Genomic DNA, 14,124 nt, shown 5'->3' with positions numbered 1-14,124 from the left:
GCCTAATTAATCGGCCTGGGTTGAAAGCTGGCAACCACAAATCTTTGCAACGTAGGATGTTCCTCCACAGTGACTCCAAGGATCTTAACTCCTCAGCTACACTGTGAGCTCTGAAATGGTTTTCACTGCAACATTTTTCAAGCTTTCACATCTTAACCTGAAATCTGACCCCTCATCTTACGGCAGGGAACTCTGTTCAAGCGGTCTTCCTGTTGGCCAACCCAGTCCGCCAGCGATCTTAACAGTTATTACGTACAAATACAGCCGTGCTCCCGAGCGCTGATTAAAACTTGTGCTGGGATCCCATTTCAGAGCATCAGCTCCCTGAGGGAAAAGAGAGATCCAACCTATTGCTTCCATGAGTCATAACCCCGGTACAGTGTACCTAATGTCCTTTGCAGCAAAACTCAAAAGGTCAGGCAATCTTCATCATCCTGACAAGTTTATCAGTGTTTCCATACAAAGGACTTTCGGAGCTGATCCCAGACCAAGCACTGCAACCACAATCCCAAGAAATCATTCCGTTTTAGCACAAAGAGTGCCTGCAAGATGCCAGAGTACGCGAGAAATCATCTCGAAGCAAAGAGTGATGGTTCATCCTCTTACAAGCGAGAGGAAATCCAGGAGGAAAGAAACCTCCTCCCTCCTAAACTCCTCATTCACACTGATGGCTACTTTCACAGCCTTAACTGACGAAACCCAGTGCCCTCTACTTCCTGATTCAAGGAGTCCATTTTTATTTTATTTTTTTTTAATTTTTTTTTTTCAACGTTTATTTATTTTTGGGACAGAGAGAGACAGAGCATGAACGGGGGAGGGGCAGAGAGAGAGGGAGACACAGAATCGGAAACAGGCTCCAGGCTCTGAGCCATCAGCCCAGAGCCTGATGCGGGGCTCGAACTCACTGACCGCGAGATCGTGACCTGGCTGAAGTCGGACGCTTAACTGACTGTGCCACCCAGGCGCCCCAAGGAGTCCATTTTTAAGGTGACCGTCAAGGTCAAGAAGAACTGTGATCTATGAATTCTAGTTCTTCAATGGGAAGCTCCTTCTCCATTATCGCTTTCTGAACACATTGCTGGTAGCGCTTGAAGAGGTCGGTGCGCGGGTCCCCAGAGCCGTCCCCGTTGAGGAACCTCTCGGCAAACCAGTGATTAAAGCACTTATCTTACGGGTGCTTCCTGTCCGTGCAGGCCTCCCCTGCGCTGTTCATGGTCATGGCGACGGAAGTGCTGGGCTACCTATTTTAATTGGCGTGAAGAAGCTTCCAAAAGTCTTCAAGATTCGAAAATAACTTCGTTGAGAGAGTCACTGCAAAAGGCCAATGAAAAGTTAAGGACATAAGAGGCATCTAAAACAAAAGACTGTGAGACTAGCATGACTCCCCTTTTTCACTCGAGTATTCACACCCTACTCGTTCCTTATCTGAATTGCCTTCCACTCTGAAAAGACTACAAGGCCATAAACACGAGCCTGACAAGGTAGTGACCTTATGGACTCCTCCCGTATCTACCCTCAGAGGAATTCTCCAGTAAATTGCTATCAGTTATTCCCTTAAATAGCCGATGGGAAACTAAAATTAAAATTAGGGGTGTCTGGGTGGCTCAGTCGGTTAAGCATCTGACTTTGGCTCAGGTCATGATCTCAGGGTTTGTGAGTTCGAGCCCCGCGTTGGGCTCTGTGCTGACAGCTCGGAGCCTGGAGCCTGCTTCCGATTCTGTGTCTCCCTCTCTGTCTGCCCCTGCCCTGCTCACACTCGTTCTCTCTCTCTCTCTCAAAATAGTAAGTAAACATTAAAAAAAATTTTCTTTAAGCTATTTTTAAAACATTAGTGGAGAGGCACCTGGGTGGCTTAGTCAGTTGAGAGTCTGACTCTTGGTTTTGGCTCAGGTCATGATCTCATGGTTCATAGGATCGAGCCCTATGTCAGACCCTGTGCAGACAGCTCAGAACCTCCTTGGGATTCTCTCTCATTCTCTCTCTCTCTGCCAAAATAAACAAACTTTTTTTTTTTAATTAGTGGAAAACCTTTCCAAATTCAGATAGATAATGGAGCTACCCTTGACTTTAGATCCCTCTCAATCTAGAATCTGCAGATGGGATCTTGGGGAAACTGGCAAAAACTGGCCAAGAGTAAGAATTTTTGTTTTGTTTTGTTTTTAGAGAGAGATGCAGGGGCTTGATCCCACGACCCTGGGACCATGACCTGAGCCAAAATCAAAAGCCAGATGCTCAACTGATGGAGCTACCCAGGCGCCCCGAAGACTGAGAATTCTTATCCGAGTCAGCTCTCCTCCATCTCTGTAGTGCCTGGCCAAGAGAAGAAAATACAATTTCGCATTGTCTTTTCCTTTCTAAATTCAGGCTCCTGTGACTTTGCTTTGGGGGTATCCATTACTTCTCAAATCTTTCTTTCTCAGGAGCATCTACTGCCTTCTTGTTTGTTTTGTGTCCTGAGAACTTCATGTGGCAACTGTGAGGTTGGAGGCCCCCAAAATACGGCTAGACAGAAACATGGGTTGCCCCTGTCTCTAGCTGGAGTCTTTCCAACTGCTGCCAGCTCTCAGAGAATTGTCTAAGTCCTTCTTTTGGCTGTCTTCGGGAGTGGCTCTGGATCTTGGGAGGATTAATACCTTTTGCACCCTCTTTGGGGGCGCCTCTTAGGTCCATGGGATTGTTTAATATTGCAGGAACAATGGGGTGCCTAGGTGGATCAGTTGGTTAACCTTCCAACGCTTGATTTTGGCTCGGGTCATGATCTCAACAGTTTGTGAGTTTGAGCCCCATGTCAAGCTCCACACTGGCAATGGGGAGCCTGCTTGGGATTTTCTGCCTCCCTCTCTCTCTGTCCCTGTCCTGCTCACTCTTTATCTCTCTCTCTCTCTCTCTCTCAAAATAAATAAACATAAAAAAAATACTGCAGGAACATTTACAGTTTGTCCTAGCTGAAACCGGACAAGATATTTGAAATGATTTTTTAAGTAGCTCTATGATCAGAAGTTGACTAAATTTGAAGCGGATAATCAGAGCCCAGTAGAAACTTTGTTTTTTTCCTAAAGATGATGTATTTATTTTGAGGGAGACAGAGAGACTGTGAGCGGGGCAGGGGTGGAGAAAGAGGAAGAATCCCAAGCAGAATCCCTGCTGTCAGCACAGGGTCCATGCACGGCTCCAACTCACGAACTGTGAGATCATGACCTGAGCTGAACTCAAGAGTCGGATGCTTAACCCACTGAGCCACCCAGGTGCCCCCCAATAGAAACTTTACATACTCAGAGGAGAAGAAAAACATTCCACAACAAAGAACTGTAAATCTAGAACATAGGTTCTTCTGATTTCTAAATTAGTTGAGATCTTTTTCCTGATATAAAGAAGCAAATTGAAGAAAATGTAGTTGGCCTAGTGGGCCAGCCCTTTAAATGTCATTCAGGTTGCAACCCAATTCTCTGAGGAATTAAAAACAGCTCTTTTTGTCTTGTTGAATCTTTCAAGAACAGAAATTCAGCTCTATGAGCAATTCAAAGCCCACCTACCCTTTTGCTGATTCCAAAACTTCCTCTATTTATTTCAAAAGGTTTGTGGGTATTCTCGAATTCTAATTTACGGAATGGAAGTCATTCTTGAAGACACTTGCATTCTTTCCCTGTGCTTTCAAGATAGAAAATTCTACCCACTCTTCTCTAGGAACCCTTATCCGGGCTAGCTCTGTGAAATGTAAGGTTTAGGAAAGCAATTCTTATCAGAAAAAAAAAAAGAAAAGAAAAGAAAAGAAAGAAAGAAAAGGAAAGGCTATTTGGAAACTAAGCAAATGAAAAATCTTTAAAGTTTTCACAAATATTAAGGAAAAGTTCAGGGGCGCCTGGGTGGCTCAGTGGGTTAAATGTTCGATCGTGATCTCACGGTTCCTGGGTTTGAACCCCACATGGGGCTCTGCACTGACATTTCGGAGCCTGCTAGAGATTCTCTTTTCCTCTCTCTCTCTGCCCCTCCCATGCATGTTCTCTCTCTCTCTCTCTTTCAAAATAAATAAATAAACTTAAAAAAAAAAGTTTCCAGGGGTGCCTGGGTGGCTCAGTCAGTTAAGCATCTGACTTCGGCTCAGGTCATGATCTCACAGTTTGTGAGTTCGAGCCCTGCATCGGGCTCTGTGCTGACAGCTCAGAGCCTGGAGCCTGCTTCCGATTCTGTGTCTCCTTCTATCTCTGCCCCTCCCCCACTTGTGCTCTGTCTTTCTCTGTCTCTAAAAAATAAACACATGTAAAAAAAATTTTTCCAAAATCTTTTTGGTAACTTGAAATCTTAATGTTGTACTAAGATAAGTTAAATGATGGGTATCTGTTGCTTATCCAGATCATTTCTAAATAAACTACTGAAACGTTACTTCTTGAACAGAGGTTTATCCACTTTTGGCTTCCTTTTACAGAGTAAGTAAAGGTGTCTGGGTGTATTAGTAAACATGGTTGGTGCCACATTGAGTGAGGAAGAAAATGCTAGAAATTATGAAATGTGTTTGTAAATTTGCCAGTCCAAAGAATGCTAGCCTAACAGTCCACAATTGTTTACCTCTTAGTTTTCACTAGAATTAAGGATTCTGAGGGTTAAGAATTCTAATTAATATATGTAGTTAAATCTACAAGAAATAATAAGGGAAACGTCTCTAAGCAAGCAAAGTAGTATGTGTTTTTGGTAAGAAGAGGTATGAGAGACGGAGATCTTTTTGTTAAGGGAAAAAGAGAGTAAGCTTGTCCTAATTAAAATAATTGTTCCAAAATGAGAAAGAGGAACAAACAGGACAAACTTTAAATGGAGATAAAAAATGTATAGACTTATGGAAAATGAATCTTGGGAAAGCAATTTTAGGTGTGGTCAAGCCAGCTAAGATTGGAATGGGTCTATTTAAGTTTTGTTTTGTTTTTTGTGTTTTAAGAATTTTAACGTAGGAACACCTGGGGGCTCAGTAGGTTAATGGTGTGACTCTCGGTTTCGGCTCAGGTCATGATCTCACGGTTTGTGAGTTCGAGTCCCACGTTGGGTTCTGGGTTGATGGCGCGAAGCCTGCTTGGGATTCTCTCTCCCTCTCTCTCTGCCCCTCCCCGGCTCTCTCCGTCTCTCTCTCTCAAAATAAATAAATAAAGTTTAAAAAAGAATTTTAATATAAAAAATACACCGATGCAAAATTAGAATTTGGCTTTCTCTTTGTCGAAAATGTAGCTGGGGTGCAGGTGTACAAGAACAGCAGGCTCTGGGAGTCCCAGACAGACCAGATCTGGCCACCCGCCCCTGACAAAATCCAAAGGCAGAGAGTTGAGTAGTGGTAAAAGAAGAAAAAGAATTTATTTCAGTGAGGCCACCACCAGGAAGACAGCAGAGGAACGGCTCAAAGACGGTCTCCAAAGTGCTGAAAATACTTCCAGGTTTATATAAGGAAAATGTGGGACAAAGATGGGGGAGTACATGCATGTGGGCAGTCAAGGTCAGGTGCATCATTGTCTTAGGTTCAATCTCAAGCTGCGTCTTGCTGGCTCGGGGCACTCCTGATTGCTTGAGGGGTAGTTTCAGTTCCCATCACGGGAAGCTTTGCCCGCAAGGTCTTTTGCCAGAGTTGAGTTGAAGAAGCATTTCATCAATTAGAAAGTTTGAGGTCAAAGTGAAGGTAGTTGAAGTCCTCTTTCAAAAGGACAAAGTTTCCTTGGACTCTTGGTCAGCTCCCTTTTTTTTTTTTGATGGAAGTATAGTTGACACACAATGTTACATTAGTTTCGGGTGTACAACATAGTGATTGGACAAGTCTACACTACGCTATGCTCAGGCAGATGTAAATACCATCAGCCACCATACAGCGCTTTACAACACCATTGACTATATTCCCCGGGCTGTATCTTTCATCCACATGACTTATTCATTCCATAGCTGGAAGTCTGTACCTCCCATTCCCTTTCACCGATTTTGCCCTTCCCCCCACTCCCTCCCCTCCAGCCACCAGCAGTTTGCTCTCTATTTATGGGGTCTGTTTCTACTGTTTGTTCATTTGTTTTGCCTTTTAGATTCCACTTATAATTGAAATCATCTGATATTTTTGTTTGACTTATTTCACTTAGGATATTCTCTAGGTCCAACCATATTGGTCTGTTCTCGGTAAGAGCTGTGAAAGATTTTTTTTTTTTTTTTTAGTTTTGTTATTCTATTTGAGAGAGAGAGAGAGAGAGAGAGAGAGAAAATCTTAAGCAGGCTCCACGCTCAGCACAGACTCTGACAAGGCTCCATCCCACAACCCCAGGATCATGACTTGAGCCGAAAGCAAGGATCAGATGTTCAACCCACTGAGCCACCCACGCTCCTGAAAGTTGTTTTTTTTTTTTTTTTAACCTTTTGGGTAATCTACCTGGAAAGCAATGATTTTGTGTCTTACCAAAATAATTTCCTGTGCTTCATGTTGTCTTTTTCAGGTCTTTGATTACTTAAGAAAATTCAGTCTTCTCAATATTAAAAGAGCTAAGTTTTAGCTCATATTAAAAGAGCTAAGTATTAGCTCTTTTATTATTTTATTAAGCTCTTAATAATATTTTATTGGGGCGCCTGGGTGGCGCAGTCGGTTAAGCGTCCGACTTCAGCCAGGTCACGATCTCGCCGTCCGTGAGTTCGAGCCCCGCGTCAGGCTCTGGGCTGATGGCTCAGAGCCTGGAGCCTGCTTCCGATTCTGTGTCTCCCTCTCTCTCTGCCCCTCCCCCGTTCATGCTCTGTCTCTCTCTGTCTTAAAAATAAATAAACGTTGGAAAAAAAAATTTTTAAAAATAATAATAATATTTTATTAAGAGCTCATAACTATGTAACCTTCCATATTTGCCTTTAAAATCTTTTATTGTCACTTTCATTAAATAGGTAATTATGTATTATTTCATAATGATCTGCGATTTTATTTAGTCAAATGTCCAAACCCTTTGCCATTTTGACAACTTTTCTAAGTCATTCTAAATAGAGTCTTTGTGATTTGAGATTTCCTACAGGGTCCCTGGAAACCTCAAAGGACTTATCACCTCTGTGAAGGAGAGATATTAAACTAATTAGGTTTATTTGGTATGTTAAGTTATATGGGAAGCATTGAAAAATAAGAAGTGATGTTAAACCTTCTTAGGTTATATGCATGTGGATCTATTTACTGATTTAGGTATTCCAGAAATTGTTTAAAGCTTCTAGAAATTTGTCAGTAGTCTCATTGTTCAGTTATTACCCTAAATTATTTTTTTGCCACAGAAATAACTACACTTGCTTGTGAAATGAACTCTCATCAGATCTTTACCCACAGGCATTTTTAAGTTTTTTGGTCATTTACAGGCAAATACTGTTCCAGTCTGATGCTTTTGTTACTGAACGATCTATCACAGCCACTAACTCAGGAAATGAATGAGTAAGCCCCGGTGCACTGCCCTGGCCAACTGCTCCAACTAGGGGAATGAATCCCAAGGGCCCTGGACAAATCAAGGTCACCTCTCCTGTCTGGGTTTGCCAAGACTGTGGCCTAACAAGCAGCCAAACTCATCACTCAAGAAGACAATAATGCAACAGATGAGGTTTGGGAAGAGAAAGGGGAAAATTGGTTTTGGTGCCAGCAGCCAGGGGAGGTGACAGACAATCAAGCCTTCCCAACCAACTGCTTCACCTACAAGATGGACACCTAGAATTTCATAAGGAGAGGTGGGGGGGGGAGGGGCGGTACATACAAGAGAGCAGGCTGAGAGCACATGATCATGGGTGGGGGTCAGTATGTGTTCTTGATCATTGACCAGGAAAGGGGTGTATGGGGGTGGTCTTCTAGGCATCTCTTGCTATCAGGGCTTTTCTGGCCTGATGGTTGGAATGTTCTCTGGTCCTTGCAAATACTTTCATCAATGCCTCAAGAAAGTGCAGTAAGAAATGAGCACAATGGGGGGCACCTGGCTGGCTCAGTCAGTGAAGCATATGACTCTTGATATCAGGGTCCTGAGTTCAAGCCCCACACTGGGAAAGGAGCCTACGAAACAAACAAACAAACAAACAAACAGACAAACAAAAATGAGCACCATGGGTTTCAGTTACAGCATGAATTAAGTGGTCTTATTTGTTTCTGTTTTTAAATGTTGGGATCTACTTTTGAGCAAGAGAGTCCCTAACACTTTTACAAAAGTGAGACTCATAGAAAGAACCCTACTAAGAATTCTTGACTATTAATGATGGGGTTTTGGAGTAGTGGGGGTCCGGAGCTGATGGCCAAGAAAAAAGACGTCTTTGGTGCAAAAAGGTGATTTTATTAAAGCACAGGGACAGGACTCACGGGCAGGAAGAGGGACACTGGGGTAGTGAGGAGTGACTCATTATATACTATGGAGTTGGGGGAGGTAAAGGCCAAAGGGAAGCCTCTACAAGGATTTTCATATGCTAAAGAGGACTCAAAAGATGCCAGGGGTTTTGCTATCGTCAAGCTAAGGTTGTTTTCCCTCTAGGAAGGCATTAACATTACCGCAGTAGGGGGTTCCTGGAGAAATGTTCTACTCTGTTTTTGCCTCAAATATTTGTCACTGGGCTGCCAGTTATAAGGAAACTTAATTTCACCTGCCATTTCCTTCTTGCCTTGGTTCCCCATATCACGACGGAAGGGTGAGGTTGGGGCTCCAAGAAACCGAGTCTACAGGTTTCTGGAGATTAGGCGATTGGTAAGATCGCCTTTTTCTTGTAATTTACCAAGATATTTGTAAACTGATGGAGACCCCAGTGCTCCGTGACTGTGATCTCTGATCAGCTAACCATGTTTTCCCCTTTCCTTTGTTCCTGGGCAGCCAGGAGAGCCTGAGGAATGTCACACCTGGGGTGGGGGGCCCTGTGTTTGCGGGTGACAGCTTGCCTGAGGCTCCCTCCTCGCTGCCACTGTTGCCAAATTACAAAGTGTTGAAATTTGAGTGCATATTTCACAACCGAGGGAGGCCCCACCTGACATCTGGTCCTCTACAAATGCCAGAGACATCAAAATCAAGCTCATTAGAATGAGAACATGCTGACACCACGACAGGGACTTCTTCCACCCAAGACACTGGCGTTAGAATCCTGGTGCCTTCCCCTCTCATCACGACCCCCTTTCACCCTTTCACACCTGCTTTGCCATTCTTCTTTCTCATTCTGCCACTTGGAAATGTAATGCTGTTGCAGGATTTTCTTTACCTCAATACCCAGGGTTGGTTGTCCCACGGCTTCAAAGACTACAGAGATGGACACAAAATGAGTAGCAGGCAAAAGCTTATTAGAGTGTAAGGTCAGAAAGTAAGAGTAGGAGGAAAGCTCACTTTACAGTGTGGACATTAGAAAGTGAATGCCCGAGGATCACAGGCCATGGGCCTTGTTTTGGAAGGTTCTGGTCACAACCCCCTTCCCTTCCCCCTTGTTCCTTCTCAGCTCCTACCCTTATTGGCTGGATAACTCTGGGTGCTGGGATGTCCATTCCAGATTGACTGGTTTCCACTGTAGGAGGAGTGACCTATGGCCATACTTAGGTCTTTCAGTCAAATTCCTGAGGGAAACCTGAGGGGGAGTAGGTGGGGTCTGTTACATTCTTTTTTATTTTTTTTAATTTAGTTTTTTTATTTTTTAAAATTTACATCCAAATTAGTTAGCATGTAGTGCAACAATGATTTCAGGAGTAGATTCCTTAGTGCCCCTTCCCCATTTAGCCCATCCCCCCTCCCACAACCCCTCCCGTAACCTTTATTCTCCATATTTATGAGTCTCTTCTGTTTTGTCCCCCTCCCTGTTTTTATATTATTTTTGTTTCCTTTCCCTCATGTTCATCTGTTTTGTCTCTTAAAGTCTTCATATGAGTGAGGTCGTATGATTTTTGTCTTTCTCTGACTCATTTCGCTTAGCATGATACCCTCCAGTTCCATCCATGTCGTTGCAAATGGCAAGATTTCATTCTTTTTGATTGCCGAGTAATACTCCGTTGTATCTATATACCACATCTTCTTTATCCACTCATCCATCGGTGGACATTTGAGCTCTTTCCATACTTTGGCTATTGTTGAAACTGCTGCTATAAACATGGGGGTGCATGCGTCCCTTTGAAACAGCACACCTGTATCCGTGGATAAATCCCTAGTGGTGCAATTGCTGGGTTGTAGGGTAGCTCTATTTTTAGTTTTTTGAGGAACCTCCATACTGTTTTCCAGAGTGGCTGCACCAGCTTGCATTCCCATAGGGGCCTGTTACATTCTTAAGAGGAACCTTAAGCCTGAGGGAGTCAGACACTCCCAGCATTGTTCCAAAATAAGTGTTTTTCCCCACCCAGGGACCTCAAATCCTAATCCTTCCCTCTCTGCCTATTTCATCCTATCTTTTCCTATCATAATGCTATCGTCTGTATTTCTGGAGCTCTAGCAAAGGGGGTAACCTACATGATTTTTGGGCTTGCCACCAAAGACCACACTTGATCCTGTCATTCTGCCTGTTAAAAACTTCTCCCTGATTTCCAGTGCTTCAGTTTAATGGACCAAATGAAGCCCCTTCTCTGATGACTGAGCATGAGGCGTGTTGAGGGGCCAAAGCACAAACTAGCACCCCACCCCACCCCCACCCCTGGTGCGATCTGTGTGATGGGACACTCCTGCTACCCAAGAACAAAGGAAAGGGGTTTAAGTGCTTGCCATGGTGATGTGGGAAACTAAGGAAAATGAAAAATTAAATTCCCTTACTGTCTATATTCCATTGACAAGTCCTTGAAACAGGCAGAGTGACCTCCCTCTAGGAGCTCAGCTGCAAAAAGGATGACAGAAGAAAACCTTGGCTTAATACTGTCCCAACCTTGAGGATCCTGTAATTCACTTCCTTTATCTCAACTGCCCCAGGTTATATGCTGGCAATCATGCTCCAAGCTTATGCCCCCCTCCCCCCCACCACCCCTCATATGCATCTGAAGGGTCTCAAGACTGAGGTTTCATTAAAGGTGATAAATAGTGTTTCTCCACCAACAGCTAGCCCCTCAAGGTCCTGGAATCCTTGCTTCCAAAATTCCTTAGACTTAATCTATCCCTGACCCTCTTCCAACCTGAAGGCATATAATGAGTTACTGTCACAACCTCAGTGCAGCTCTTCCTGTCCACGGGTCCTTACCCTGTGCTTTAATAAAATCACCTTTTTGCACCAAAGACATCTTCAAGAATTCTTTCTTGTTCGTTGGCTCTGGACCACCCCACCATCACTCCAAAACTTCACTATTCTCTATCATGTCAGACTCCCTAAAATAAAGGACATCAAACTTGTTCCTTCATTGTCATTTGACAAAACAAAAGCATAGAGTAATATATAGTTAACACATTAAGAGACCAAAACTAATAGTTATGTAAGCATATGAATGCTTACCGGGGAGGAGGTATTTTATACATATTATCCTTAACACAACAATTTCAGAAGGTAAAGTATATCATCCTCTGCACATGAAGAAACAGTTAAAGGATAAACCGAGGCATATTAAAATGTCTTAGTTTATTTGAGCAAAAATCAATTCCTGTTGGGAATCTGGACGTGTTTTGGAGCAGTCCACCGACAGAAGCTTGGGGAAAGACTTCTACAGAGAAAAGGTGATGGCAAAGCAAGGTAATCATTTTATTGGCTCTCGCTTAAGCAGTTGCATTATTTGCAAAAGCCTAGTTGGCTGTTGTTGATTTTTTGTGAAGGGGAGCAGAATATGCCGCCCCAAAACATGCCTCTTTAGCATAAAGATTATCTTGAGCTGGTTATTTTTAAGTAAGAGCAGACACAAGAGAAGCTCTGAAAACCAAGTAGGAGTTAACTTTACATTTATAAGGGAATCTCCACGTTTTCAGGGTGTCTCTCTCTGTACCAAGATGAGAAGGATGACTCTGAATCACAAGAAACCCTTATCAATGGAGAGGGCACAGACTTAAGTCTCTGTAAGAACTTTATGTTTTCCTATGCTTTTGCCAGTAACTTCCTATAACTGGTTCCCCCTTTCAATTTTTTATTCTTTTGTCTTTAGCTGAAGATAACATTTAAAGTGATGGCTTGGGCCGTCTTGGGGAGTCACTCAGTTTTCCTGGATGTTTCCCTTGTTTGTTTGTTTTTTTAATTTTTTTTATGTTTATTTATTTCTGAGACAGGGAGAGACAGAGCATGAGCGGGGGAGGGGCAGAGAGAGAGGGAGACACAGAATCCAAAGCAGGCTCCAAGCTCTGAGCTGTCAGCACAGAGATGATTTAAAAATCAGGAAGTCCCCCCCCACCTCCCCCCACCAAAAAGTCAAGAAATTCCAGTGATTACAAGCATGGATTTTGGAGACAGACAAACCCAGATGATCAAAAATCTCACCCTTGCTAGCTGTGTAATCTGTAAAAAAAATTTTTTTTTTTTACACTTTATTTTTGAGAGAGAGAGACAGAGAGAGAGAGCACAAGTGGAGGAGGGACATAGAGAGAGAGACAGAGACAGAGACAGAATCCGAAGCAAGCTCCAGGCTCTGAGCTGTCAGTACAGAGCCCGATGCAGGGCTCAAACTCACAAACTGTGAGATCACCACCTGAGCCAAAATCAGACGCTTAACCGACTGAGCCACCTAGGGTCCCCGAGCTGTGTGATCTTTGATATGTTGTCTGATGAGGGAGCAGAAGGCAAGCTGAGGGCCAAGCACAAGCTAACAACCCCCCACCTCCAGGTAGGATATGTGTGATAGTCCTCTGGCACTCCTGGCTGCCCAAGGACAGAGGAAAGGGACAGAAAACCAATGGTTGGTTAACTGATAGAGCTCACAGTCCTTCAGGACATAAGACTCCTTCAGTTTATAAATATCTTAGTAATATTACAAGAAAAGGGCAATCGTATCAGTAGCCTAATCTCCAGGAACTCCTACTGTGTTAACGATAATGCTTTGCTAGAAGAAAGACAACCTTAGCTTGACAATAGTAAGGTCCCTGGCATTTTATGAGTCCTCTTTAGCATATGAAAGCCCCTCTGGAGGTTTCCCTTTGGCCTTTACCTCCCCTAACTCCATAGTATATAACCAGTCACTGTTCACAACCTCAGGGCAACTCTTTCTGTCCGGTCCCCATGCTTTAATAAAATCACCATTTTTGCACCCCAAAGACTTCTCAAGAATTCTTTCCTGGCTGTCAGCTCTGGATGCCCATCACTCCAAAATCCCATCAGTCATAACTGTCATTAAAGGACCGGGAGAGTCTAGTCTACTGCTTCCAGTGGGGAACATTATCTATGGACCCCCTTTGGAAAGGGCCAATTAATGCTATAAACTCCAAGGACCCCAGTGCCAGACACTCTCCGATTCTGGCCGCTTGATACAGAAGGTGCTCTTTGCTCTTCGCTGCTTGGCTGGGTTTTGTTTCTCTTCCTCTTAATACTCTGACCACCCTTTTAGTGGATCCCCGTGATTGTTTTATCAGTTCTCTCTAGGGTTTCCTCATTACAGCCACTTCCTTAAGAACTAAGCCACCCTATGCAGCACTACAATCAGCTGCTGATCTAAAAGAAGAGAAAGCCTGGGAAGAAAGACGGCCAGAAGGGAAGAAAGGAGAAAGAATGACTGAGTTATGGAGACTCTGGTTTGAGGTATCTCGGCCAGGTCCCCGCACTAACCTCACCGGTCTACCCCAGACACTTCCTCTGGGAATTCATGTCTTTGGGCTAAAACATTGTCATCTTTAACAACCTCTTAGAAATGCAAATGTCCTAAGCTAAGTGGGTCATTAACTTCAGAGTATGCATTTGTTTACTGTTTCCCAAGGCAGGAAGGTACTGAAGAATTTTGATGACTGGAGAAGGAACTACTATGACAGAAAGGCTATTTCCCAGGAAGCTGAGAGCCATGACAAAGTGGCGGGGGGGGGGGGGGGGGCTTAGACAACAAAAGGCTATCCCTGGGGACCTAAGTTAGGAAGGAAGAGATGAGACCTGATTTTAGACCTACCTTTCCCACTCAGTGGTCTTGGACAAGGCATTTTGCTTCTCTGGACCTCAGCAGAATGAAGGGAATGGACAGGATGTTCTTTATCAGATAGGACTTTTGCAAATATTCTCTTCCAGTCTGTGACTTGTCTTCTGATTCTCTTGACAACATCGTCTGTAGAGCAGAAGTTG

This window comes from Lynx rufus, unplaced genomic scaffold (assembly GCF_022079265.1).
Source record: "Lynx rufus isolate CCGP_SWC_20201006 ecotype Redwood Valley unplaced genomic scaffold, mLynRuf1.p SCAF_15, whole genome shotgun sequence".
Classification (NCBI taxonomy): Eukaryota; Metazoa; Chordata; class Mammalia; order Carnivora; family Felidae; genus Lynx; species Lynx rufus.
This window is presented reverse-complemented; position numbering follows the sequence as displayed.